Genomic DNA, 5,744 nt, shown 5'->3' on the forward strand with positions numbered 1-5,744 from the left:
TTTACAACCTTTAAGGCCAAAGACCTTAAATCACATAAATTTTCAGAAAACGCTCATTAACTGGGCCATCAAAAATTGCCTCTCCTCCCGTACTTTTTAGTATGAAGGTGTTGTTCCCTTGAATTTGAGAAATGATAAAAGGGCTCGTCCAGAAAACATCAAACTTCCCATGATTGCCTTTCTTTTCCTTTAATGCATCCCATTTCAGTACCAAGTCTCCAATTTGAAAATTATCTACTTTTGTCCCTTTGTCAAAAGCTTCCTTGATCTTCTTCTGATGTGCTGCAGCCTTTTCAACCAGCTATTCTCTGATTTGATGTACCTCTGCCAAATCAATGATCCTTTTTGCCATGTCTTCTCCCTCACTATGTTCTTCTTGCAGGAAATTTGCCACAAGGAGAGTTAACTAAATTGGAAACACAACCTCAGTGCCATATACCAGCCTGAATGGAGAATTCCCTGTGGATTTTTTAAGGGTCACTCTGTCAGCCTAGAGTGCATACTTGAGCTTAGAATCCCAATTCTTTTTGTTGTCCTCCAACAACTTTTTGATTATCCTTATCAGAATTTTGTTAGAGGATTCTGCTAGACCATTGCCTTGAGGGTAATATGAGGTGGAATGAACCAACTTGATACCCATTGAATCACAAATTTCCACCAATTCTTGTGCCCTGAAGGCTGCTGCATTATTTGTGACTAATTTATGTGGACAACCAAACCTGGTAAAGATATTTTCAATTAAAAACTTCATGACCACATTATGATCAGCGTTCTTGGTAGGGATTGCTTCAATCCACTTAGTGAAATAATTAGTGGCTACTAATATCCATCTGTGCTGGCCACTAGAATGTGGATTGATCTCTCCAATGAAATCCAAGCCCCACTACTGAAAAGGTCCTTTTGCATGTATTGGTTTTAAGGGCAGGGACTTCAACTGCTGCTTTCCTTCAAATCTTTGGCACCTGTCACAAGATTTAACAAATGAAAATACATTAGAAAATAAGGTAGGGCAATAGTACCCAGCTCTGAGGATCTTATGGGCAGTGGTTTTCCAATAATGGTGTCCTCCACACATGCTGGAATGAAACTGCTGCATAACCTCCATGGATTTCTCTTTGTCCAGACACCTCAAAATCACTCCAGATGGATCCCTACAATAGAGCATATTTTCATTAATGCAATATTTAGCTGCCCTGAGCTTAGTAGTTCTACCTTGACTTGTGCTTGAGCCTGGAGGGATTTCTAGCTTCAGCAGGAATTTAACTATTGCAGAATACCAATCACAAGAAGCTCGATTCTCTTCCACTGACTACTTTCTCTCTGGTTCAACTGCTTGCTCTTCTTCTGCCTGACCAGTTTCTGCAATTGTGCCCATGAAATGTATGTCCAATGTTCTGCAATTCTCTTCAGCTAACAACCTGGCAAGACCTTGACCTCTGACAAGTTTGGTAGACTTCAGTTCTATATTAAATTCAATTAACTTTGCAATCCATTTAGCCCTTCTTCCATCAACATCAGGTTGTGTTAAGACATCTTTTATTGCAGCAGAGGGTACATATGCAATTATCTTGGAATGCAAAATATAAACTCGGAAAGCTTTCAAAGATTTGATAAGAGCATATGCTTGTTTTTCAATAATATCATACCTCAGCTCAACATCCCTTAAGGTTTTGCTGAATAATGCCACTGGATGCTCTGAGCCTTCTTCATCTACTTGCAATAAAACTGCTGTAATGGTGTCTTCAGAGGCAAATGAGAATACATGGAACTCCTTGCTGTAATCTGGACTGCTTAGAATGGGAGTTTCCATAATGGCTTTTTTAATAGTTTCAAATGATTTTCTTGCTGCATCAGTCCATCTGACCTCTGACCCTTTCTTCAACATGGAGGTAACATGCTTCACCAGTTCTGCAAAATTTGGTATAAACCTCCTCACAAAATTTATCTTGCCCAAAAAGGACTGGATGTCTTTCTTTGATCTCGGGACAGACAAAGTCTGTATCGCTCTTACTCTTTCTGGGTCAATTCGGACACCTGAAGCAGAAACAATATGTCCTAACAACTTGCCTTCTTCTAAAGAAAATTGTGATTTTTTAGGATTGACTGAAATCCCAAACCTTCTGCACTTCAAAAACACTTTCTTTAAATGCTACAAATGGTCATGATGGCTGCTGGAGTATACTGTTATGTCATCAAGGTAGATAAGGACAAACTTATCCTTCTCTTCCACAAATGTTATATCCATATCTCTCTAAAAGGTTGCCCCAACATTCATTAACCCAAAAGGCATCTTGGCATACATAAAAGTGCCCCAAGGAGTGGTGAATGCAATCTTCTCTTGGTCATCTGGATGTACAAAAATCTGATTAAACCCTGAAAATCCATCCAAGAAAGACATTACTTTGGCTCCTGAGACTTTCTGCAACAAATGCTCTATCTTGGGTAGAGGGTAGTTGTCTTTCTTAGAGCATTTGTTTAAGTTTCTGAAATCAACACAGAGTCTGATTTCTCCAATTTTCTTCCTCACCACAACCAAATTGGCTACCCATTTTGAGTATCTGAGAGGGACTATGATCTTGGCAACCAACAACTTTTTAATTTATTTTTCAATCAAAGGAAGGAGCAAAGGATTTATTGGTTTCAGCTTCTGTTTAAAAGGTATGATATCTTTCTCCAGAGGGATTTTATGCTGAATAATCTTTTTATCATAGGTTTTTAGGTCACTATACTCCCAGGCAAAGACATCAGCAAATTGCTTCGTTAAATTGCAATATTCGGAACTTTGGTCAGCAGACATATGAGTAGAAAGATTTATGTATCTAGGATGTCCTGGACTCCCTATGTCATGCTTATAGACTGCAGATTGATCTTCTTTTTGGGCAGCCTTGTAAGGCACATCATTCTGGTCAAACAGTGTTTCTAAAGGAATTAAACCCTTAGGAATATGATTGTTGGGAAGCTAGACAATGCTATCTTTGCCAATTTTATTTCTAAGCTGGGATTTGGGGTTTCTTCCAAGGCTTCATTTTCTTGGTCAATTTGCATTTCGGAAAATTCATCAATGACTTGCAGAAACCTATTTATCTCATCATCATCATTAAAACCTTTCCAATGCTGGACATTGTTAGGCAAGGATGGTCTGTATTTCATTTTCACTTAATAAACTAGTCTGGGAGCCATGGGAGGGATAAACAGACTAGCAAACACAGCAAGGGAATCAACAAGCTGATTTTTGGCTTTAGGGATATATGAAATACATAAATAATCAAAGGAATTTTTTAGTCTCCATACCTCATCTCTGTATGCTTTCAGCCTTCGGTGTTTTGCCTGAAATGTATTATTTACTTGCTGAATGATCAAATCAGCATCTCCAAACACCTTTATGTTCCTGATTCCTCTGTCTTTTGCTGCGTTTAGGCCCATTAGTAGAGCCTCATACTCTGCTATATTGTTAGTGACCTGGAAAACCAGCTTAAAAGACAGCTGGGTGCTTTCTTGTTCTGGAGATATCAACACCACCCATGCTCCTGCAGTTTCCCTGGAACATGCTCCATCAAATAACATCTCCCAAACATGACTTCCTTGCTCTTCCTTGGCCTGAACCAATGGTTTCTTGAGCTGCAATGATTCCTTCTGAGATTATTCTATTTGGAGAATACATGCTCCAAAATCCATGTCCACAGCATATATGGGATGATTAGTAGGATTCTTCTCATCACTGATGATGTATGCCAACTGCGCTTCTCTGTACAATCTCCTGCTTTCCCCTTAAAAAACAGGGATAGTGGCATAAGATAGATCATTCTGTAATGTCCCACCTAGCCTCTTAATCCATCCTCTGGACAGCAGCATGCCAAACTTAGGAGGGACATTTGCTACCACAATATCCATCATCATACTATTCATGGGCAGCTGAGTTAAGGTAGTGGCCAAGTCTTTGATTAATCCTAGGCATTTCACTTTCCTTGAATCAAAAGAGAATAAGTCATGATATGGTCTAGTGATGTCAAGGCCTAACTCTTCCATGATAGCTTTAGGCATCAAATTGTGGCTGGCCCCTGTATCTAGCAGGCAATTGTGGAGGATTTTGTCATGAATGGTCAAGGAGACATAAAATGATGGAGAATTATTATTAGCAGGTTCAATCATGGGGCTAAGCACAATAGCAGGCTTATCATCTTGCAAATTGACATAGTCAGTGGAGGTTTGTGTGGTTTCCAGCTCAAGAACTTCAAGGATATGTTTTCTAAACACTTCACTCTTTACCAACTCTACCAGAGGCACATATATTTTTAATTTCTGGACTTCTGACTCTAAGCTGAAAGAGGAAGGTAACTTATCAGAACCTCTTACCTCTTGAACTAGAGCTTTGAGGATGACTGGATCAGTTGCTGGTCTTCTCTGTCTAATATTCTGTGACTCTGTCTGGACAACAGCTCTTTGGGCAGGGTTCTCCTTGACATTTTTTCATATGAACTCAGATTATATCTCCGCTGCTCCTCAGTTTGTAGAACAACTTCTCTGTCCCACTCCTGACTGTCTTGTTCCTGCAGCAATGATTCTTCATATGCAGCCAATGTAAAAAATGCAGCGCTGCCTTTATCTTCCATGCAGTTAATTTCATCCTCATCTTCAAATTGTTCCTCCTCCATGACTACGTTCTGGAAAGTAGTTTTAACCTTTTGTTCTTCATTTGTTTCCTTTCCCCTCTAAATGATTTGCAACTGTTCATTTGCTCTTCTGAAAGGATTTGGATTTCTTGGAGCAAATGTGTTCTGTTGCCCTGTCTTTCCTGAATTCTGCTCAACCTTCAGCTTAGATATCTCTGCAGCCAATGACTCTATCATTCTAGTCATTTTGTCTAATTTAGGCTCTGAAGATGAGGCAGAGGAAGAAGAAGCCTCACCTCTCTGCCTTCTTCTGTCAGCATGACTCTTTAGCTTTTCTGCAGCCATAATATTTGATTCCACCTCTAGTGCTGCATCCTGCATATTAGCTAGAGTGGCACATCTCCTTTCTCTCAACAATAGGCAGAAATCAGAGTCAAAAGCATTGGCATAAGTGAGTTTGGCAGAGGTGGGGTTAGGCTTTACCTTAGTTGGTATCTTACTATACATACGATTGAATCTTTTATTAAAATCAGGCAATGATTCCCCATTTTCCCTCTTTAGGTTTCCAAACTCAGTATGGTAGTAGAGCAAATCTTTTCTATCTCCCAATTACTTCAAAAATGCATCATCTAATGCTTCAATATCTGTTATGGACCTAAGGGGTAATTCTCTGAACCACTTTCTTGCTTCTCCATCAAGACTCTGGACAAAAACTCTTATCCACACATCATCTTCACTAATATCAAGGTTATCTGCATAACTATAAAAATATTCAAGATTTTCTTCAGCTATTACTCCCTCTGTACCAGTGAATTTGGGCATATATTTCTGATATTCTCCTGCAGGCATAGCATTCAAAGGAACAGGCAAGACCAGAGGTCCATACTTAGCAGCAATAATTCTTTCCATTTTCGTAGGTGCTTGCTGACTTTCCATGATTGGGATATGTGGAGGGACACTGGTAGATTGAGTAGTATGAAACAATGAAATGGATGACAAAGACAAAGGGATGTTATGGATTGTATGGGAAGCTTTCTTTGGACTGAGATTCAAATGGGAGCTAACTAAACGAGGAGTTGTATGAATCTCTGAAGGAAGTTTCTCACTAGCAACACTAGGATCAATATCTTCAAA

The sequence above is a fragment of the Pinus tabuliformis genome, chromosome 9 (genome assembly GCF_031772625.1).
Source record: "Pinus tabuliformis cultivar Carrire ecotype Pingquan chromosome 9, CPIR1, whole genome shotgun sequence".
Taxonomy (NCBI): domain Eukaryota; kingdom Viridiplantae; phylum Streptophyta; class Pinopsida; order Pinales; family Pinaceae; genus Pinus; species Pinus tabuliformis.